General features: G+C 45.4%; 1 protein-coding gene and 1 non-coding gene across 2 annotated transcripts in view; one reads left to right on the top strand and one right to left on the bottom strand.

Moving 5' to 3' along the window:
* The window catches only part of LOC119398865 (uncharacterized), a 35,292-nt gene continuing 10,888 nt past the window's right edge, over nucleotides 1–24,404 (top strand). The window contains exon 1 of the mRNA XM_037665696.2: nucleotides 1–173. The gene's annotated coding sequence lies outside the window, so the exon portion shown is untranslated. The remainder of the gene's footprint in view (nucleotides 174–24,404) is intronic.
* Nucleotides 24,381–24,404, bottom strand: part of Trnap-ugg (transfer RNA proline (anticodon UGG)) — a 73-nt gene continuing 49 nt past the window's right edge. The window contains exon 1 of the tRNA in view: nucleotides 24,381–24,404. This exon is cut by the window's right edge and continues 49 nt beyond it. This is a non-coding gene — a tRNA (tRNA-Pro).

The raw sequence follows: 24,404 nt of genomic DNA on the forward strand, positions 1-24,404 counted from the left end.
AGGAGGTAGGTGCTTCATAAACAACCTCAACGAGGCGAAAATATGTTGCCGTATGCCCTGCCTTCATTGTTTGGCTTCGCAGGAGAACGTGGTGACTTGTGTGTTCCAGGCGTACGTTGGTCCCAACGCCGTTTCAGCGGATACTGACCTCACAACTTCTCAAGGAATAAATGGTGCGTAGATGTAGACTATTTCTGTATCACACATGTCCTTTTCTCTCGCAGGATTGAAAAGAGGTGCCTTCCAGTTAATGCATAACCAGTAATGCGAATATTTTACTGCTGGTTAGCGGAAATGGTGTAAGGAGATTGTTTTCCCGTTCTGACGGAAAGCACTCTCTGAAGCATGAGTTTTCTCCTTTCGTAGCTTGTTTTCAGTAGGCTGTGTTGCTTGTGTTAGTTGTCATTTATTTATTTATTTATTTATTTATTTATTTATTTATTTATTTATTTATTTATTTATTTAACGTGGCATGCGGTTGTTGTTCAAATAGCCAATGATTCCCGAGCACTTTCTTGTGAATCAGTCATTTTATAATTATTTATTTGTTTATCTATTACTTTTAATTCCACTGCGGGTCTTTTTTTTCTTTGTGTAATTGTCGTTCTTGTGCATCGGGCATCGGTAGTTTTCGATAAAAACATGAGAGACCCTTTAATTGCTCCCAACTGCGCATTGTCCCGTGAAAGTTGCAGGACGACCCTAGTTGCTTGTAGCTTGCATGACTAAGGCGATCATGAAAGTGTGTGCTCAAGACAGTTTCTTTTTAAAGAGGAAGCTGTATACCTCTTATTTTTTTTTTTGTAAAAAAAGTCCACTGCGTTACCTTTGCATCATTTCCAACATCTACAACAATGAAATAGAAATAGAGTCCAATCCCAAATTTTTGTAATTCTGCAGTACTAGAGGCAATATTTTGCAGAGAGAGTTGCAATACTAAAAAGGGGAGTTCAATCAGTCTTTACTCATTGATATAGAGAATGATCTACAATGTAATCAGCAATTTTAAATACACATCACTGTTTTCTATAGCTTATACACGAGAAGCGACATATGCAACTTAAATTGGGAACCTTATAACACACATGATTTCTGGAATCAATAGGAGAATCGAACGATTTTAAAAAAAATGGTTTGGTAAAAGTATCAGATAATGATTTTTGTTTGTATGTTAAAAATCGCTCCTGAACAAATGCATGTGCTAAATGTATTGAAAATGTCTGTTTAACCCTACGTATATGTTGTTGTTCAAGCTGACCTCCCCCACCCCTCCCCCAATGATGTCTGTATGGCGCTGTAGGTATTCTGTAAATAAATAATAAATATATAAATATCTAAATAAATAAAAAATAAATAAGCCCACTGAGGAATGTCACATGACCGTTAAAGCCAGCGCTTACCACTCAGCCATCTTACATCCTTACAGTGTGACATTTCTTACAACAGTCGAATTCTGGAGGTCATTGTTTAATCGAATTGTGTACATGTAGATGCACAATATTACAAAATACCTACATGCCTCGGCCTCGCCCCGTAAAAATTTAAAAAAAGAATAAACTTGAAATATGCGTCGCATAAGTGGTTCCCCTTACATATATTTGTGACTCCATATCCATCGTCGAAGTAGCGCCGTCATCGGGGCGACAAGTTAAGACATTACTGCCTATAAGCAACGAGGTTGAAGCGTCACTGTTATTTGTGCCACTATGTCGAGTAGCACGCCCATTTCATTGCTCCTTTCTGTCTGTGTTGATATGTCAGATGTTCATATTCGTCATAAAATATATCGCAATACACCTGTATTTCGATAAACAGACAAAAGAGTGACACCCGATAAGAAGAGAAACATTGAGACATTAGGAGCCAACCACCACTTGACGTTACTAAAATTATGATATGTTTGGCAGCTCACTTAAGCCCTAACTCATTTTCTTGCATTGGCTAAATAAATATTTGAACAGTGCCGGTGACGGTGTGTCAAGATCAGCTGCGGTGGAGCGAATGATTGACTCTGAATATAACAGTGCGCAGCGACACTCCATTTCACTCTCGAAAATGTGAACAAACTTCACCCTTGGCCACGTCAGGACAAAGTCGAGAAGCAATGATATTTTAATACTGCTTATACATACCATGCCAGTCAAGGCTTAAGTTTTGGCCAGTATTAATCAAGCAATAGAGTTGGGTAACTTCCCTCCTTCCCGGTTCCGAAGTTTATGAGCAAAATCTTCAATTTCACCATTGTGGGACGCACTTTGTAAGCTGAGGACTCAAAATACTCACGGTTCAAAGTCTCCACTGCTTAGGACTTGGGTAGCCGCCTACAGCTAGCTTGGTGAATGCCCGAGTTCACTGCTACGCACCTTTTTTTTAATTAACAGGCTCCCGTACACGTAACGATTTCGGATGCTAAATCGTTAGCTAATGCCTCGAGCACGCTACTTCACAGACGTCATAAATAAGTTTGTGTCGACGGGGGCCGTCGCTTCTTCCGCTCTTCGGGCTCGACACCGCCCTATATTTTAACACAGGCGTCCCAACTACATAGATCGTTTTTAATATCTTTACCAGCGCTAAAATAATAAGCCTTGACTCTTCCGATTTTTTTTACTTAGTATATTCTCAGGTGTCACATTATTTGCACGGGAAATCAATGCGAACATTTAACTGAGGAGTGAGTGAAACAACTTTATTCGGTCCACAATAGACGCGAGTAAACTCAACGTCACCTGGCTAGGCCCACTCGGGGACCATCAGGTTAAACCTGACGGCCCTCGCGCGGGCCCTCTGGACGGCCAGGATTTGAGAGGTCTGGTCCTGGGCCTTAATGAGCCTCTTCATTTCCGCTTGGGTGAAAGGGGGACCGGCAGAGGCGCATCCCCACAGGACATGCTCGAAGTCCGCATAACCACCACACAGGGGGCAGTCCGGGCTTGGGAACCGTTCAGGGTACATTGAGTGCAGTGCTGCAGGGCTCGGGTAAGTGCTTGTTTGTAGCAGTCTGAGAGTAACAGCTTGGGCCCTGCATAGCGAGGAGTGTGGTAGAGGCAACACTCTTCTTGAGAGATAGTGGTGCTTGCATATCTCGTTGTACGAGCAGAGAGGCTCGGGTCGCCCAGGAGATGACGCGTTACCCGGTACACGGTCAGTCAAACCTCGTGCAGCCGAGTGCGCCTCCTCGTTGGGATTGAGCGAGACACCCTCAATGGTTCCAAGGTGCGCAGGAAACCAGACCAATGAGTGATGTTTGAGGTCTTTGACTTTGTGAATGATGTGTAGGACCTGGGGAGCCACCATGCCCATCTGAAAGGCCTTGATAGCGGCCTTGGAGTCTGAATAAATTGTGTCATGCACACCGTCCATCAACGCAAGAGCAATGGCAACCTGCTCTGCAACGCTGGAGCTAGAAGTGCGGATGGTAGCGCAGCTGATCACTTTGCAATCACAGTCGACGACCACTGAGGAGAAGGCTTCTTCTTGAGTGTACGAAGCCGCATCTACAAAGCAGGCTCGATCCTTGTCCAAGTGGGCACTGGCGAGCAAAGATTTACCCCTGGCTCGTCTTCGTGCTTCGTTGTAGATTGGATGCATATTGCGCGGCATCCGGGGTATGGAAATCTTGGATCTTACGTCGTTGGGCAGCTTCACGGCGTCAGGACCGACAACCGCGGGGTTGCGTCCCAGCATGCCGAGTATGGCTCTACCCGCTGGGGTGCCAGACAGTCTGACAAACTGTGAAAACTCTTGAGCTTCGACAATTTCTTCGAACGTGTTGTGGATTCCCAACTTGAGGAGGTCTTCCGTGTGCGTTCGAACGGGAATGCCAAGAGCCAGCTTGAAGACTCTTCTGATTAGGGCATTGATTTTGTTGCGCTCCGACACGAGCCAGTTGTGCATGGCCGCCGAATAAGCGAGGTGGCACAGTACGAATGCGTGGATAATCCGAATCAGATTGTCCTCCCTGATTCCGCGCTGCCTGTTAGCGATTCTTCGAATCAGTCCTAGGGCGCTTTCGGTCTTGGAACAAATGCGTTTGACGGCGGCTCCATTGGCGCCGTTAGACTCGATAAACATTCCTAGGACCCTGATAGTGTCCACCCGCGGAACTGGGGAGCCGTTATCGGTGAATAACGTAATGTGGCTCTCCGCTGCTGGTTTCCAGGACCGGTGAGAACCACCTCTGGGCCTCTTCTTATAGAGTAAGAGCTCGGACTTAGCGGGCGAGCACCTTAGCCCGGTGGGGAGGAGATAGCGCTGCGTCACATCGATGGCCTCTTGCAAAGCACTCTCGACCTGACCCTCACATCCGCTGAGGGACCAGATGGTGATGTCGTCCGCATAGATCGTGTGGTTAATGTTCGGTATCTTGTTCAAGGCCCTCGACAGGTTGATCATGCAGATATTGAACAGCGTCGGGGAGATCACCGCCCCCTGAGGTGTCCCCTTTGGCCCAAGGGTACATTTTTTTTTCTAGGTATTACCTTACAGTACATGCTGCAACTGGTGAATTATAGCCCGAGATATCCGAAAGACGTATCTACTTGGAAGAATTTTCACGATGACACCAGTTTTCACATGACCATTGCGAAATTTTGTAAAGGGCAGTGTTGTTCCAGTATAGATTTTGAGCTTATATGCACAACGAAATGTCTACGACTGCGGCTACTACCTGGTCTTTCCCGCGAAGAAGATACAGTGTTGTGCCGTCTGCGTCTGGGTGTAGCGTTCACCAACGCCTACTCATTTAAGATAGAGATGGCCGACAACGCCGAGTGCAACGACTGTGCCGTTGAGGAAACTATTGAGCACCTTCTGTGTTACTGCCCGACATACGCAACCGAGAGGCTTCATCTCAGCACTGCACCAAATCAAATGGACGGAAGCGCTTTAACTGTCCCGGAAATATTAGGACCATGGGGCTGCCCATCACAGTTCCGAAAGGCAACGAAAGCGCTGTTGCGTTTTCTCAAGGATACCGGACTGATTCGCCGTTTGTGATGTCAAACGCGGAACTGTTACGTCGGCTGAAAGAGTGACTTTTCTCTCCTCCTCTCTAACTTCCTTCCCCTTCCCCCTTCCCCAGTGCAGGGTAGCCTACCGGGCTCAGCCCTGGTTAACCTCCCCGCCTTTCTTTTATTCTTATTCTCTCTCCCGGTTAAAAAAAAGGGCAGTGTAATAAATTATTACTGTACTATAGACAGCGCATATTCGAAAACTGGTGCTAGTTTGAAAATTCGTTGAAAGAGACTGCTCCTAACTCATGCATTGCAATATGAGCGCTAAAGTTGTAATGATAAAGTTGGCTAGCAATATATTGGCAATTATGGAACCTTTTATATTAATTTTGAATGTCTGTAGTGAACCATCTCTTGGTGTAGTGTAACTGAATGAGTGAATCTGTACTACATGCCAGGAGATTTTTAGACGCTCTCATATAACTAACCATCCGGGATGTACGGTTTAATATCTCATGGTTGCACAAGCGGAAAAGCGACCATTTTTGTTACGGCGAAAGAGGTACATATGTAGGAAGGAATGCTTGCGGAATTTTCAATATCTACCAAACATATCAAACATGCGAACGCGAATATTTTTTAAAAGTATTTTTCTGCTATGTTTCTTCGTAATCGTGGCTTTGTGGTCTGGCGCAATAAGCCAGTGCAGACTTCGAACGAGCACTCGACGCGGAAGGCGCAAACGACTCAACGGATTTGGCTCATGTCCACTTCGAAAACAAGGAAGACGTTGTTACCACCGTAAAGCTTCCGGAATTTCTTCCTTCTTCGTATCTTTGCGGATTATTCGATAGAACTGCCGGTTGGTCCATTGGTATTCCTAGGCCGGCCACTACGCAAAGGCTTCGACTTCAACCGCAGCAACGGCATTCTAATGCGCATTGAATGCATTCTAATGCGCACTGAGTGCAAACTGTCCGCAATGCTCTCGTAAGTGTCGCGGAACGTTTAAGAACGACACGTGGGTGAAATTATTGCGGAGCCGTTCACAGCGACGTATCTCGTTGCCACAACTTAAATACTGCATGTAAAATACGATCAGTAACTGTGTACTCGTGTTACGTTTTTTTTTTTGTTGTTGTCATCTCCTTCAGCGTACTTACCAACTTTGAGTGACATATTTCTCAAACGGTGGTAGTGTCTATGCGTGCTCATGTCGACGCTCAAGGTTGCATGGCCAAGCATTATCGGCGTGTGCCTTCCTACACGAGTAGTTCAGTCTGCAGTGGCACTGCTCCAATAAAAAAAGGCAATAAGCTCTCGATCATGAGCGTAATCGCAGCCGCTCTACTTGTCGGTTTGGCACTGCTTACTTATAGTGATAGCTTGGGTGACTAAGCCAGTGTTGGGCCCCATGTCGGTCCAAATTAAGGGCTCAACTTGGACACAATAATCACAATAGGAAACACAGTCAACACGCGACGCACGCTACACGAAGAAGGAAAGAGAAGGCGATTAATGTGTGGAATGTAAATAGAACCATACACGTAGACGTATATATGTGTATTACTATAGTCTTCATAGTGCATCGACAAGGCAAACACCCCGCCGGCCGCCATCTATAACGCTACGCACATTTTGAACAGTTCCAGTTCAGGAAGGTTCTGGTTAACATTTTCATGACCTCAAGGCCGGGGAAGAGGCCTTTTTTGTTTTGTTTTGTGTTGTCAGGCTACGAACTACGGTGAAATTATAAGGGACCGGCGAGAGTAGCGTTTGTTCGGGGGCCGCAAGTGGAATCCGCGCCATCACGTTCTTCATAGCTGAGCCTCATAGAACGGTGAATAGCCCTGAGGCTATGGCGTCGCACTGCTAAGCTCTAGCTAGTGGGTTCGATCTCTGCCGTGGCGACCGCGTTTCGATGGGAGTTGTAAACGCAAAATCTCTCGTGTACCTTGCTTGAGGTGCACGTTAAGAAACTCCACGCTACCAAAATTAATCCGGAGTCCATCCATACAACGTACCTTCTGATCACATCATTCTGTGCAACTTATTTGTTTAATTAAGTTATGAAGGTACTTGGAAACGCAAAACACACAAAAAACACGAAAAGAACTAGACCAAGACGAGCGCTCTCTTCAAACTAAAGCTTATTTACAGAAATTTGCCAGGTCTTATCGTCATCAAAAGGAAACAGCAACAGGGAAACGCATGCGTGAAACAAGAAACTAACAACTGATAACAGCTGATGATCTTGTGTATTTTGTGTGTTTTGCGCTTCCAAGTGCCTTCATGGATCAGTACAAACTCGCCCAACTTTCTGTTCTTCTAAACTTAATTAATTTGTTAAAGCAGGCGAGAGGGAGGAGGATCTAGCGAATCATGATGATTATGATTGCTTGATGGTCTGGAGTAGCATTGCCGAGCAGCCTAGTCAAGACCAATTTGCTTCGAGATCATTAAATGTACCTTCGTTGTAGTAGACGCACAGCCAGCGACAGTCCACTGGTCAAGCACGTGCTGTATAGCTCAAAGCATAACTCTCCATATAATTCCACAGTGAACATTATACTGGTTCTTTACAATGAGAATAGGCTAAGGATTGGATTAAGGCGACTGTGTGTTTCCATGTACTACAACGCCTCATGCTGTGCACAGTTGCGATTGTACCCGCTTAATGTCAAATAATATGTTGTATTGCCGACTTTTCCATGAACACGGTATACTGTCATGCCTGATCATGTCTTTCAAGGCCACACGGCATACAAAAACCTCACATTCTATCATAATTGCGAATAGGTCCGTATATTGCTACGATGCGTCTGTCAAGCAGCCCACTGTGAGGGCTACAATAAACAAGACACAATATAGCTACTGCGTAGCCCTTAGCAAACTATATTGAGAGTTGCTCTGTGTACCATCTGCGGGCTATAACAGCAACGCACCTAGCACGCCTGCTACGCATCGCTAAAAGCAATCCGCTGCTGAGCAACAATGTGCTCCATCCCACAGGCTTTAGTGCACTAATAGTGTAATGTACTCTTGCTGCTAAATATTTTTTGTTCCTTTAGTGTTCCTTTATGTATAACCCAGGGATATGCAAACTATTTCGAGTTGTTTGAAGTACGGCGCCTGAAACAGCATGTGCATTTCTGTGGGGCGCTCAATTCCGTAAGTTATTTTTCACAGTAAATCTGTATATGACTAGGATCCCGGGATTCCCTCGAGTACGTAGACAGAAAACCATTTCACAATTTGAAGCGAGGAATGCCTAGCTCTATTAAAATTGCGCGTGCACGATTAAATAATTTCGTTGAATACTTTTTGAATGCTCGGCAAACTGCAAAATAAAGGCTGCATATTCCCGATGAAAGTGTCAATTACGTCTTAGCATTGTCGACATTATATTCTCATAAATAAGCCATGGCACTCAACGTGCCATCCTAAAACCAGGAACACAAAATGCGCGTTCGTTGGAATCGCGCATGCGACAGACACCTAAGCTCTCCGCATTGATGAGCTTAGTATTGGCAGAATGGAAAAGTACAACTATCCATTTTTCTGGATGGCTAATCTAGATACGTATTTAATACAATGTGAACTGGCCGCATGCGTGACTGAAGCGACAGTCACATCGTTCATGTTTATTGTTGACCTTCGACAAAGCAGGACATGCAATAATATTGTAAAGCGCGGAACTGAAATGACGAGGACGGGACAGGGAGTAACACACACGCAAGCGCTACTACCTGTCCCGTCCTCAACATTTCAGTTCAGCGCTTTACAATATGAATATGTCGCTCGCACCAATAAGGCCAAATATCTACCCTTGCCTAGTAAAACATAGTCTATTTTGTAAAACGCTACTGACTAACTTCTAAACTAAGATAGCGTTTGGTTATTGCAGGTGCGAATTAACGATAAGCGCATTGAAGCCACGCCATAAAGTCATAAAATCAGGCAAACAGGGGTCGCTACGCAGAATTGTGCGTCAATGCTAACTGTCGCTATGACAAAATATGGGATCTACATAAAAAGAAAAGGTGATCACGGCAATGTCAAAAGAGGAGAAAGTATTTAATTCGTAGCCCTGGTACCAGCAACGAGTGGTACAAACGGCAAAACAAGTTAGCTTTATAGGAAGAGGCGGTGTCTCAAAAACAAAGAACCAAAAAAAATCGAGGTAGACGCACAGGTCAAGGCAAAACCGAATGCGCATGTATCTTGTATCGAATGCTAACATAGTATACCCTTTGTGAAAGGTGTCTTTTTTTTTTGCTACTTCTGCTGCCTACGACAATTTATTGTCGCACCTAATGGCTGTCATCACGTGACTAAGTCTGAAGGCAAAAGAAACGGGAAATCTACAAGGAGGCCACTGGATTGCAAATGGGATTGCCCATGCGGTCTTAGAGAGTGCATAGGCCACTCCACCGGTGAACAAGTACGCGTGGGGGGAGAGAAAGAAATAATTTTCTTAGCAGGCAGAACCTCCCTGCATTCGTTGTCAACAGTCAGAATTCTCCTACTTGACCTTTCCAATCACTTGCCTTTATGATCCGTAATTATTCTTGCCTAATGTCATCAATACCTTGTTGACATGGTAAACATACGTTATTATCAAAGCCTAAGCGTGTCAATACCATCCTGTGGTAGAGGTCAACCGAGGACCGTTTTAAATTACTCGTCTTCTATATTCGTAACATTATTTTTTTTTTCATTTTAGAATTCATCTTTTTAAATATTATGTGTGTGTGTGCGTGTGTGCGTGTGTGTGTGTGTGTGTGTGTGTGTGTGTGTGTGTGTGTGTGTGTGTGTGTGTGTGTGTGTGTGTGTGTGTGTGTGTGTGTGTAACATGAATTCGTATGCAGTAATTAAAGCCAGATGAGTTTTAGTAAAACAAACACGTACACACGCTTTTATCAAAATTGCTTTTGCATCCAATTTCATAAGAGTCCTTCCCCCTTCCCCCCCCTCGTTATTCGCCTTTAAATTTAATTACGCGGCAAAACTTCTAACCGTATACTTGTACGTGCCTTTGTTTTATTCAGTTTCCGCTTACAGAACAGTGCACAATACAGCGCTGTTGTTTGTGTCCTTCCTGTGCTGGTCTCATGTATGGCGCGCAGTTTTAAATTACCAAATGTGTCTGACCAACTCGTCCAAGCATCCACTCTAGCAGCCCAATACGTACAATTGCGAACTTACAGAGAGTCTAATGAGGTTAAAAGGATGAATTAATTTGTTCTTAGAAAATGCGAACGCTTGCGGTCGAATAAAAGAAACAAAACATAGCGGTAAACATTATCCTTAACGGAATAATATTTTACCGCTGTTGTTAGTGCTTTCGAATTCACATGGGAAATTAAAAAGAAAGCATTCATACAGCCCCAATGCACATGCACGAATACGCTATGAGTATACTTGTTTCGTAACTTTGTGGTTTAAAGTGATCCAGTTCTGAATAAAACGTAGGACAGATACTTCATCTTAAAACGAAGAGAAATGAAAAAAATAGACTGAAACAATTACAATTACGCAGTGCTGAAGTTTCATTTATAGGCTGCTAAATTATTCGCCCAGGTGAAAATTACAACCGCGAATAAATGTACGCTTCCCTTTTTGTGAAGCACAGAAAGAGAAAGATTACAGGAATCCCACGAGAAGGCTGCCCCAGCAGTCATCTGTCTATGGCGTTCTAGAAAAAAAAAAAGTGCATTTTTCCTCACATGCAAACTCAAATTAAGGAAATTTAACTACGTTTGATATTCGCTGCGAAAAGTTGCAAGTTTTAGCGAACGAGCACGCAAGATATGTTCAGCACATGTCCCCAAGGTACCACCACGAATGGAATTGCCCCAATTTGTTTGTCTCCGGGGGCTGACGCTTTCCGCCTCTGACTTACGTTTCTAGGCCACAACAGTCTCGCACACTCGCACGAAGGTTACTTGGAGGCTAGTGTTTCGAGGCAGCGTGGGTTTCACGGCAGCCGCGTCCAGGCGCGGTGCCGAAGCGCCATCTATTGTTCGATCACAGAACGAGCGACTCTTTGGTTTCTACGAGGCAGCAAAAGAGGGCAGCATCGCAGCCATAAGTTGGCTCATTTATTGCAAACTTGAAAACTTTCGAATGGCGCAGCTCGAATGCTCGAAGCGAGAGGAACGCCAGAGTTGCCGATTGAGGAGGGACATGGCAAACAGATTTCCCCGTCTCCTCTCCGACTCGGGCGCGAGGCCTTTCGGATCAAGTTTAGGTGGTTTTTCGTTTCCTTTGGCACAGTTAGTGAGATAGTGTCCGTTTTCATTATATTGCTTACACTGCTGCACTGCGTATCGCATCCTGAGCAGCTTTGGGTGTCATAAAAGAGAGCAATTGTATTCTGTTGACAAGGACAGTGACACCGCTTGCTCCGCACTAAACGAAGCTCGGCGCCAGGTAATTATTCGTGAACAGATTGCAGTAAGCAAAACTTGTTTATTGCATGCGCGCCCGAACAGAGGGCGGAAAAGCAAGCGAGCATTTCGGGCCGTCGACGTCAGAAGTAAATAAAAGAAGAAAGAAAGAAACAGCGGGAAATGACTGACGCGAGGGAAAGCACAGCCGAGTAAGGACAAAGTGCAATTCGAATACTCGGATGTCCGCGCGGACGCCTACTGCGGACGAGTGGCAGCCACAGCTGATAGCGTCTATCTCCGTTGCCTCAAAAAGGGCACTCCAGACGCGCCAAGACGAGATTATTTTTTTATCCCCCTTCCGAGCCTATTGAACCTGTCGACGGCGCTGAGTCTCGCAATACATCGTGCAGGTCGTCACGAAATGTTAAGAGTGCGGTGTATGCAATTGAGGCACACCTCTTATATCTTAACGTTGCTGGAAGTGTTGCTTGATAAATTCATCGCTCCTATATTAAAATATTTTACCGTTAAGAAATAGGTGCAGGCGTGATCATTTGAAAGACGGTTGCAAGAATATTACGAAGCCGCGAGAGCTAAAGAAATACGCGAACCACAATTATAAACATTGGCCGTGGTTGGCGTAACGACTGCGAACCATGTGCTTCCCTTCTTTCTTTTTTTTTGTGATACACTTTATGCTAGCATTTTTTGAACATGCGACGCGCCTTATCCAATTACGGTAAGAGAGTCACCTGGCTTTATGGCTGACGATGAGGTACAGCCTGTAGCGGTTGCGCTCTGAACTTCATGCTTCACTTATATGCACGTTAAAGAAATCCAGGTGGTCAAAATTATTCCGAAATCCCCCCCTGCGTCACTATGCTTCTGCAATGCTCTTGGCACGTAAAACCTGAGCACTTAATTATAATTCATATTTCATCATTTACGTGCCGGAAGTATCACAGGGTTTCCTTTGCTGTTTATTTGTAAGCTAATATAGTGGTTACAGTGCGTTAGTGTCTAAAGGCTATCATCAAGTGACATTTCGACTTCATAAATGCCGCCGGAATCGGTCAATAAATGGATTCCAGAAATGTAGATATTCGCGCTAGTTGATAAATAATTTCTGGAAAGGTTAATATCGGTAGTCTTTTGAGGTCGCGTTTGAGGTCGCGTTAATGTGGACGATTACTTGATTTTTTGCAGTGGTGAGGACTTTGAAAAGGTGGTAAATTCCGTGAGCGAAAAATTTAGATTAAATGGAGGAGGGCTGAGCTTTACTAAAGAGGTGCCTCAGAATAATGGAATACAATTTATAGACATTTCCTTAACGTTCTAGAAGAACCACGTGTGCTGGCAGTATACTCCTAGATCTTCGAAACCGCTGTTAAATTTTTCGTCGAAGCATTCGAAGGTTGTAAAAAACGGCATCGCCATGTCTTGCCTTAAGTCAGCCCTCACCAAGTCGTGTGAGCACAAAATGAGTGATAGCTTTAGCGCACAGGTTACGCGTCTTTTAAATGTAGGGTATCCTCGTGATGCAGTGGCCACGGTCGCTGAACGTTTAAAGCAGTCTATTGTGCTAAGTCCGAGCATGGTTGCAGAAAGCGATAGGAAGAAACGTGTCGTAGGTATACCGTACATTCATTGCATATCTCACAGGCTAAGGAAAGTAGGAAGTAGATACGGCGTTAATGTTGTTTTCAGGGCTGCCAATAAGCTAGGTAAGATTTGTGCCGCTGTGCAGAGGAAGAATGAGCGAGTAAAAGACAAGAAGCGGACCGATATTTGTTTCGTGAAACACACCAACAAATTCACTGATTGCCGTACGAGTGTGGTGTATAAGGTCCCTTTCAGCTGCGGCCACTTCTACGTAGGACAGACGGGCCGATGCATTAACCAGAGACTGTTGGAACATAAGAGATCGCTAACAGGAGGCTCACCTTCTAATCTATCTTTACATTGTCGAGATTGTAAGTGCACGCCAAAATTCGATGAATGCGCAGTGTTGTACCGGCATAGAAATGAAGAAACGCGCCTGATGATTGAAGCATGGCATATCGAGAATAGTGGCAGCGCATGCGTGAGCCAACCGTCGATTAACTTGCATAAAGATGAAATCAAATGCCTTAACAGTTATCTTCCGCGTAGACCGCCACGCGTGCCGGATTGATAGGTTCGCCTGTTGCATGGGCATGCGCAGATAAGTTTTCGTGACCCCTTTAAGCCATGGTGTACAATTTCGGGAAAGTCGGCAACCCACGTCAACTCCGTTCCCGACGTAAAAAGCGTTTACGGCAGCATATGATAAACAATTGGTCTCACGTTGAAAGCCGAGTGAAACAGGGAGTCTCTTTAGCGACAACCATGCCTATGAGTTATTCTTCGAACATACCGTCTATAGCGCTATTATCACGACGCTGCCCAGCACGCAGTAACGTCTCCCTTCTGAAACAATTATTGGGCCTTCTTTAAAGGCCAACTAAACATGTACCTTAAAAGGTAGCGCAGTACACGAACTATCACGGTGTTTTCTTGAACATATTGTACCATTTTTTCGCATTATATTTGCCATCATTAGTTGAGCATGGAAAAAAACGGGAAAACGCGCCGACCAACCATTGTTTTTTTTAATAACCTCCTTCAACGACCTAAATAATGGACCAGTGTTTGTCCCTATTTACGCAATGATTTTTCGCGGGTATTTCGCAGAAGATAATTTCGCCAGACCGTTGACTTCAGTACTTGAGCCCAGGTACATATATATTTGGCAACAAAAAGCGAAATAGATTTCATAATGTGCGGAGAACCAGGCGCAGCACAGGACACGGAAGTAGTGGGCAAGGTAAAGTGCAGCGACCATAGGCTAGTGAGGGAGACAGACACAATACTGCTGTGACATTAGTTCGAATCGAAGTGGGGGTGACTGTAGACATGTTTCCACTTTCATGGTCCGATTTCCATGGGAAATCTGAGAATGAGGCAGCCACTTGACAACGACCTTCAGGTGGTCTTCACGTCGGTGAAGTATTGATGCAGAACTATCGGTAAATTGACTATCGATAGTATCGATAGTTTCTTTGAAACTATCGATAGTGTAAACAAACTATCGATAGTACTACTATCGATGAACTATCGATAGTCGAATCGGTAGTACCATTGGTAATATTAGTAGCGATATTACTGCCACGAGTGTTTATTGCTTTGTTTTGATGTATCTGGTTTCACCCACAGACTGTTAGCTGCGTTTGACGCAGAGCGCGCCGCAATGTTTGAGAAGTTTCGCGATTGTTTGACATTTTAAGGTTACGCGCCGGACGCGAATATTGAAGTTTATTCGAGAGCTTACGCGAGCAATAGCGATAACACTGGAAGGTTTGATGACTGATGTATAAAAGACGAAGCATTCCACCGATTGTCAGATTACTCGACGGCTGGCGACTGTTCTCGCCGCAATCAGTGCGCAGCGTGCATCGCTTGTATTCTCAGTTTTGATTTTCTGGGCACAAGTTCGACCAAAAAAAGAGCTTCGTCTTTCCCAGTCTTCCTGCAGCATTCTTCACCGTCACAACCACGTGACAAACTATCCATAGTGGTGCGAATAACGATGCTGTTGCTGGCTGGCCAAATTGCCAAAACATTTGCTGTAACCTACTATCAGCATCGCTTAATTTATGAGGAAATTTTTATCGAGAGAAATTATTTACGCAGTGAAAATGGCGGCATATGTCCATCAATAAATTAATATTTAAAAGGAACCAGTTACATCTTCCAATTAACAAACTTAGTTCTTGATAATTTTTTTATTTTGCAGTCATCAAATACAATATAAAACTGAAGCCACGCTGTTCCACCCCGTGTAACGGCTTCCTTTCCGCTACAACTTAATAGTTTGACTCCATGACCATGTGTCAGCGAAGCACTCTGGTGAAGAACGCAAGCATGTCAACTTTCTTGCCCTTCAGCCTGCTCCTCCGGCTCCACTATGTACCACGCGCGCGGGGAACCAAATTTATTCTGCAATGAGTTCGCGCTGTTGATTTTAAACTATCGATAGTACTTGCTATCGATAGCACTATCGATAGTATCTTTTACCATCGATAGTTCGATAGTGACTCAGCTATCGATAGTATCGATAGTACCATCGATAGTTCTGCATCACTACGGTGAAGACCACTTCGGTTGTTAGTGGAACTTACACAAGGTAAACCCAACTCTCTATTCGCACCGGATAGCTTCTAAATCGCGCATTCGCACTTCAGTGAGCGGTAATATTCCTGATTTAAAGTTCATGTATAGTTGCTGACACTCAGTTTCATGGCTGCACTCTGTTTTCCGACAAGCTGCCCAGGCAGAAACATTGCACTCAGGTGTAAATACCCGTTTTTTTTTCATGCTGTACATATACACGTTCACATTCTTCGCCACTGACGCATCCGCATTCCATATTTTATCAGCATACGATAAAACATGAGCAAACGAACGCGCACGTACGTTCTTTTACGGACGCTGAGATGTTTGCCTTGCCGTATACATCCAGCGTAGCTTTCCAGATAACAAAGGTGATGTATGAAATGGTGTACTCATGCATGATACTACTACATAAGCACACAACATACACACGGTGCTGCTGACAAGCCTCTTGGTCGAGCTTGGACATTACTCGGTTCAGCTGGTTAGTGCTTGAAGCGAAGGCAGAAACTGTATATATAGCGCTCACACTTAAGAGTACACGCGACCGTAAGCAATGCCTGAAGGATCGCACGTGTGTGCAGCAGCTGTAACGACTAGTGTTCCATGCACCAGTGTGTTTTATCTTCCTCCGCGAATAAACGGAAAGTGAAACGAGATTCGGAGGCCCCCAGTTGTCTTCTGTCTGCCATGAATGTCTCACCACATGCGCACCCACTTTGTGGGTTACTGGATGGAGACCGATATGACGATGATATGCGCGATGTGACTAAGACCGTCATCTCGTCATATCGACGAAAACTGAAGCGCTCCGGGGTAGTAGGTAGTAGTTACTGCCGGTAAACGCAAGATGGTCCGCACTTGTGATCAGTCACTTTGTGACGCACTACACGTGCCGGTTCCAAATAAGATCTCGGTCATGGTCAAAACTAATTAACGGCTGCGCAAGACAATGTGAAAACGCAATACATTGCTTCGTGGGGACCATTGAATCATGTCTGTTCATAAAACCGCCCACAGTTCCTCCTCCGCTCTTCAGTGGACACATGGCATTCTATTTCCTGTCATTCCGTATACTACGCATACTGGTCAGAGCGCTACGAATATGTTATCACCACAATCATGGCGTAAACACTCTCTTAAAGTCCGAAGCTGATATCATGCCTGATAACAATAATATCTCGGGTTTTACGTGTCAATACCACGATATGATTGTGAGGCACGCTTTACTGGTGGACTCAGGAAACTTCGACCAGCTGGGGTTCTTTAATGTGCACCAAAATAAAAGCACATGGGCCTCTGGGATTTCGTCTTAGTAGAAATGAGACCGCCGTAGCCTGGATCGAACCCGCGACTTTCCGATCAAAAGCGTAGCGACGTAACCACTGTACCCCCGCGGCGGCCTGATATCTCGTGTGTTGCTAGGCTGAACTCTCGCAGGTTGCCAGGTTGATTATGAACGCAAATTATTTGTTTCTGGAAAAAAGCAAACAAATATAATAACAGTTGGGGTTTTACGTCCCAAAACCACGATATGATTATGAGGGACGCTGTAGTGGAGGGCTCAAGAGATTTCGACCACCCGGGGGTTCTTTAACGACAACCTAAATCTAAGTACACGGGCCTCTAGCATTTTGCCTCCATCAAAATGCGGCCTCCGCGGCCAGGATTCGATCCCGCGACCTTCGGGTTAGCAGTCGAGCTCCGTAACCCCTAGACCACCGCGGTGGGAGCAGACAAAATGCACCGTTTTCTTTTTTCTTCTGCTGATATGGCGAACCAGCGTCATCTCAAACCAAAACTCGATTGCGCGATGCGATTTACGGACAGCGTGGTCGCATTTCGCAAGTGTTTAGTCGCGGCATTGAGTCTCCGTCAGCTAGCAGTGATGTAAAACGAAGCGCGTGTGTTCGCACGGCATGCACTTGGACAACATCACAGAAGCTTGTTGACTCCTCATCATTGACATAGCTGTCTTAATTACCTGTAGACCTCGATGACGACGTATTACGGATGTTTATCGCGAGAGGTAGCCTTAAGCCTTCTCAAAAAAAGACACCGCTGCGTTGCCGGACGCGCCACTGTGAGAATATAAATCGGGTCGTCATGCGGCATTCTGCTGGCCATCTTAAATGGCGCCAAGTCTTTTATTCATCAGTTTTCCTTTCAGCAGCTGCGGGGGCACAGGGCTATACATCGTCAGCTTGCGGCGCTATTCATGGTTGCTATTTGCGGAGAAAATAGATGTTTCTGCGGCAAGGATGGCGAAGAACTTGTTAACTGGCGATAAAACATATATGTAAGCGTACATACCACACATTTGTCGAAGCACATGAGTAGGTAATATTTGCAGTTCAATCCACATCAAGTTCTATTTATTTTTCGTACAGCAGTTTATGCAATGTACAGGTAATAAAACGTGTGTAACTAATGCCGAAGAATGACCTCCTCAGTTGGTTTTGTTTATATTAGCGTTTGTAATTGCGAATGAAGGGAGGAAAGGAACCAACTATAGCTTGGCGCATGAAGTAGTGCAGTGACATATTAACAGGCAATTGAACTATCATATACGTGCAGTACGTCCTACACTTTCTGGCACAGTATGTATATATCGTTCGGAATAAACATTCAGAGTTCCACGCGAACAAACTCCTTTTAAAAAATTATAACAGGTGCGATTCGTCTTCGTTTGTAGAGGTTTTACTTTCCGATGGTGAAAATAGTTGATGATGATCGTAAGCTTAGTGATGATAATGGCGTCAGTCTATTGTGCACAGCGCGTAGCCACTACTGGGATATGCGGAGGAGAGGGCGGCAGGAAGTATACGTTCGAAGAAAAGAAAAAGAGTACGTGGGACTCTTTTCGGCGAGTTCTCACTATGCCACGTATACGGCTCTCTTTGAAGATGTACGTGAACTCTCGTGGCGGCTGAGAGGCGTTGCGTCCGTGGAGAGTACTTTGCCTCCCTTAGGAAGAGTGAAAGGACTCTTATGTGAAGGATCACATTGCCACTTCTGAGGGAGTCAGACGACTCTTGCCGGTAAGACTCCTAGGTGGGGTCAAATTACACACACCGAAGCGTTAAGCTACTCTAGAACTATTTTAAGTTATTCAATTCACTCATGCTCTAGTGTCGCGCGACTACTGTTGGAAATAGTAAATTATTTATTTCAAGCAAGTCCAATAAACTTGCCGTTGTGCCCAGTGACTGCTAAAAAAGAATAGTTCAATTTTAGCATTATTTTAATAAAACTCATCAACATATCACAGCTTTTCCAGCTGAGTAATATAAGAAGCGAGAAAACATGGTCTGTGATTTCCAATTAAACAGTTGAGGTAGACCTCGTTTACATGCTTCTGTTAGCATAGATCGGCAAACTCACTCATGAGTCGACTCACTCAGACTCACTCAGACTCAGATCGAGCCGTGAGTCAGAGTCTGAGCGAGTTAAGATGGGTAATATTTTCGTGAGTCTGAGTCCGAGTGAGTCCGGTTGAGAAAAATTTCAGTGATTCTGAGTCCGAGTGAGTCCGGTTGAGAAAAATTTTGGTGAGTCTGAGTCCGAGTGAGCCCTAACGGCAAAATATATTTAATGAGTAAGTCTGAGTGAGCTCCAAATTTCTTTGCCGGCCTATAGTCCTATCCACTCAACTTCAGCATTACTATCAACCTTATGATGACTCACGTTTATACTCACGTCTGCTCACACATACTTTAAAGCGCTGGCGTTCATACGCCATCCTAATATTTATTGATCAGAGACGTGAGTTGTGGAGGGGGGCGAGGGGAGGGGATTCCACAACCCTCTGGTCTAATCTTTCACGGGACGTTCTTGATAAAAATTTCTCGTGTGAGTCATCTTTTTCAATAAAAATATCCTTACTGGATTGTAACCATTGATAACTCGTATTTGAAGGTATGAGATCAAAATGCGCCAAGTAGAAAACCAGTTATATGGAATATTGATGTTAAAGAGCGTTCACACTATGGTCGAAAAAGTTAAATATACGCTAATGGACTCAAGATTCGACTCACTCAGACTCGCTCAGACTGAGATCGAGCCGTGAGTCTGAGTTTGAGTGAGTCCGAGCGAGCAATATTTTGATGAGTTTGAGTCAGAGTGAGTCCGCTTGAGAAAATTTTCAGTGAGTCTGAGTCAGAGTGAGTCCGAATGAGGAAAATTTTGGTGAGTCTGACTCCGAGTGAGCGCTAAAGGCAAAATATATTTCATGAGTGAGTCTTAGTGAGCTCCACATTTTTTGCCGACCTATGTCTATGAGTATAGTCAACTAAAATGTGTGGCTGTGATGTGCATAGTGTCATACGCTGCAAAATACGCTGCAGAAGTTGGCATCATGTTTGCATATTTATTCCTTATGATTATGGATAAATCGAAAGGTAGTGATGGCTGGAGGCATCAGACTTGTGACCGCACGGCGAATGGCCCCAACAACGTACGCCGTCGATATTATAGTCTGCAGAGCTTTTCGCCGCGAGGCGAGTTTAATTTAACTGACTGCCGCGTACGCGCTGGAAGCATCGTACAATACAGTGAAACCTCGGTGATACGATCACAGCTCATACGAATTTCGGGGTGATACGAATTTTTCGTCGGTCCCGGCCAAGTCCTATTGGCCTGCAATGTAATGGAGTACGGTTGTTGCGAACCGATTTTCACACAGCGACGTTTGATACGAACGTACGCTACAGCCCAGGTACGAAGAGGTGCTGTCCGCGCTGTGGCGGAGGACGCGCCAAGCCCGTACGAGCGCGGGAACGCAAGCGTGAACATGCGCGGCGCACCGCCGAATTGTCAGAATCACGGTGTAAGAAAAACACTTTTCTTACGGTCAGAATAAACTGTCAGAGACGCGTCACGGCCTCCGAGATTGTGTGCGCGAATCTTTGAGGCTCTTATGTGCCTCCGTGTGCCTTGGCGTTTACATCACAGAGGACATTATCGCCATGCTTTTTTTTTCAAACGCGTAGACGCGGGCTGCTATTGTTGTACTGTGTTTACACGTGCCTGCCTCGTGCATCAGACATCCTATAAAAGGTGGACGAGGACCGAAAGAAGGCGAGGACAGTCTTGGCGAAGGAGGCAGGCCTCACAACGTCAACATGCACGATCGTTGAGGTCGCACTTGTGCGGGCATGGCCGTAAATATCCCAAAAAACATCCCCAACACCCCCGCGATAACAAAATCGTAACACAGGACCGTGGTTCTGTAAATTTGTGGCCTTAATCCATCGCGTCAAAGCGCTTCTTTTATTACTTTCGCTGCAGTACTCCAGTGCAATGCAAAAAAAGCATACTAAAATTTGGAAGGGGCTACTGCTGTCGCGGGTCACAACGCACCTGGTTCATTAAAAAAAATACGCGCGTACGGGCCGTATATTTACGAGTGCTGGTATGATTGCCGACATCTAAAAACTTAACTGACAGTCATTCAGGGTTCTTCCTGACGTTACTACGGTCCTGAAAAACAATAAATAAAAATGCACGCCAGCTTTCTTTTGTCGCATGCTAATTTTCCATGCTTTCTGGTGATACGAATTTCGGATGATACGAATATTTTTGGTTGTCCCGTGAGATTCGTATCACTGAGGTTTCACTGTATCTGCACCTTAAACTGCCGTCTTTAAATCAGCAAAAACCATTATATTTAGTGCGTCTGAGTGTTCTACACGCAGACTTTTTTTGTTCACGTTTCCAAGCGCGGCGCACGCTGCACGCAAATGTTATTTGGACTTACACGAAAGCGCATCTCAAAACGACATCGTTTACCTTCATCAGTGCGGACACAATCTGCGATCAGCAAACAAACGCCCTTGATAATTGATTGCATCGCTCATAATACGGGAGCTTGTACAAAAAGTCACAGTTTCGCCGCAACGGCGAAGCAATGAATGCGATAGCAATAAATTGTGATGTAACGCGAAGAACGGAAAGCAGCTCGAAATTTCCAGCGCGTCGCTCGAGCCAAAGGACGCACGAAAAGAACGCACACAGGACGAGCGCGAACTAATGCGTCACAGCTCGACACTTGAAGCGCACTGCTCAAACATAAAGCAGGACGCACGAAACGAACGAACAGGTACACACAAGACGAGAGCGAATTGTCACAGTTGTTACTTATTTCTGTTTGAACAGCGCGCTCCTTTCGCAAACGCGGCCGCTGCAGCGAGCGAAGCGAAGCACCCCACCGGCCGCCCCTTCTTTCCTCGAGATAAGCGCACGAAAGCGACCACGCCCTGTAGAGCGAAGAGCAACGGCGTTCGCAGTAGCGGGGCGACGATCTTTAAAGGGACCCTGAAACGGTTTTGACGATTTTGTATGAACACATTGAGCAGGTAGAGCAAGTGCTAAGGATCATTTACAGTCCGATTTAAGCTCTGTGCGTAAACTGTGTAATTTATTACAAGGCTTTGAAGCTGCGAATCGCCACCGATCACAGCGGCTCAGCCAAACGGTTTTCAAACCACCTACTTCCAGTGCGCGTCATATTGGAAGCGCGACGTCACGCAGGCGGCTGATCTGATTGCATATGTCCAGTACACGGCACTGAACCTCCTGTGGGCAGCGGGCGTCGTCTGCCTGTGTTACAACGTACTCCGTGTTGACGCGAGCTGAGCGACAGTGTTTATCTCGAGGTTTCTTTTCTTGGACATAATTAGTTTCCCTAGCCGTGTTGTGTACCACATATCTAGCAATTTCTAGCAAGTGGTGAGTTGTAAAGCTGCGACATCGTGCAATGTTCCTGAGGCATCTGGCGAGCGGAATGCCTTCAGCTCGTCGCTGCAAGGAGCGTCGCGCTCTCGCTATCCGCTCAACGCCACGATCCACGTTTTTGTGGCTATAACTTCACCCCTGAAGACACAACCACATTGCCCGAGTTTACGCTTATCGGTGATCGTTCTCGAATTATTTTTGTTTGTCCGCATGCTTTTGCAGATTGTCGCCGTACAGGAGAATAAAATAAGACTTGCTGGAAGTGTGGCGGCACCTATCGGAGCAGATATCAACCACTCCGCGAGCTTCGTCTTTGTTGGGCCTCCGAGATTGCGCGCAACCAGTCGGCGCACAGTATCTGAGGCCATGACTGGACGAAGCTCAAACCGTCGAGCGCGCTGATGAGAGCGCTGCGATCGCCGGCGATGTCAGGGTGTCTGTGAGTTGCAGGTGCAAGGCAGTGGTGAGGAGGAGCGTATAGATATAAATTCCGTAGCGGCCTTGGTAGACAGTGCGTCGCTTAATTTTTGGTGCGAATGATTTGGGGATGCCCCTGCCTAAACGCTGACAAAACTTCAAAAAACCGTTTCAGGGTCCCTTTAAAGCGCGCCACACGCGCGCACGTTGCGCCATCTATGTGACTACTAAGAAAGCATGCTGAATTACATGGTGTATATAAATAGCTCGCCGTTAGCAGGCTGAAAGACGGTGCTGTCGCGGCCTAACGTCCAGCGCGGCGGGCTGCAAAGCGAGAGGTCGCCCGTTCGATTTCGCGCGTCGGAAAGAATTTCTGAATTATTTTTCTTTATGGATTTTCTATATATATACATACTTATACATATACGGTGAATGACGGCGACGGGGACGGACATTTTCCAGCCGAGACTGTCCACATAATTGCTATCGCAATAAAATGCGCGTAATGGTCTCAACTCGTTAATAGACAGTTTTAGTTGGGTATCCGCAACAGCCCTGCGGACGCAGACTGCCATTGGAAATGGCTGGCAGCATACTTGCGCAGAGCTGCTGCTGACGCCCAGCTAAATATGTAGAACGAATGCGAAAGCAGTACACTCACCAATAACAGGCGCACGTTGTACGTGCCCGCAGCTCCATGAATATGGCGCCCTCCAAGCGTCACTATACGAGCACGGAGCCTCCGCGTACAATATGTCATGACCAAAACCAAAGATGCGAAAGCTTTCTTGAACACAAAACGAACAAAACTCCAGGATACGCAATGCACTCCATGAGAAAGGGGAGACGGACAAAGGAGGCGCCGTCGCGCCGACGGCGAGTCGCGTCGCCATGGCACACAGCGTATACGAACAGCGCCTAACGCCAGCCACGTGTTATGTATGACGTATACGGCGGCGTCTTCAACTAGGAAGTCAATCAAAACGCGCATCACGAGAGTCAGGTGACTCTTGCAGAAATGTTCACACTCATTTTCTGCTTCTACGTTTCAAAAGGGGTCAAATAGATAACGGAAGACAGTCAGGGTGCCGTGACCCCCTTTTGACTCTTTTTTTCTTAGAGTTTATCAGAAGGATCTGATAAGTTAGGAGAGCCACAACATGTAAATTAAAATAAAACATAGAGACGTAGAGGCGCGACTTATTCCTGTAACGCAACCTGGTGTTCGAGTTTTACTTCGCAGCCGAGTTTTGCTTAAGTTGCTTCACCAAGGTGCTATTTTGTCATGACGAGTGGGCGACACAGCGCAATGAAATTTCAAGCGTTCGATGAAAAGTTTACTTAAAACAATCGTGCCAAGCTTGTATAGAGCGTGGCGCGAGATCCGTACGCATGGAGCTCGGCTGTAGTTGGGCATTGTCCAAAATGGTAACAACACAACGCCAGGCGAAGAAACAAGGAGGACGCTTTTTCCTGTCCACCTTAATTGCTTTTGCGCAGTCACCATTTCACACAGTATGTTTGAAACAACATGTTTTGATTAGTCCGGGCATTCAGTGACAAAGGGTGCTTGGGTATGAAGTCATTATAAAATCCGAGCTGATGGGAAAAAAAGAACAGAGGAAAAAAATGAAGAAAAATGACCATTTTTGGGCTGATTCAGGTTGAAAAAAATGACACAAAAATGAGGGCTCGCCGGGATTTGAACCCG

The sequence above is a fragment of the Rhipicephalus sanguineus genome, chromosome 1 (genome assembly GCF_013339695.2).
Source record: "Rhipicephalus sanguineus isolate Rsan-2018 chromosome 1, BIME_Rsan_1.4, whole genome shotgun sequence".
Taxonomy (NCBI): domain Eukaryota; kingdom Metazoa; phylum Arthropoda; class Arachnida; order Ixodida; family Ixodidae; genus Rhipicephalus; species Rhipicephalus sanguineus.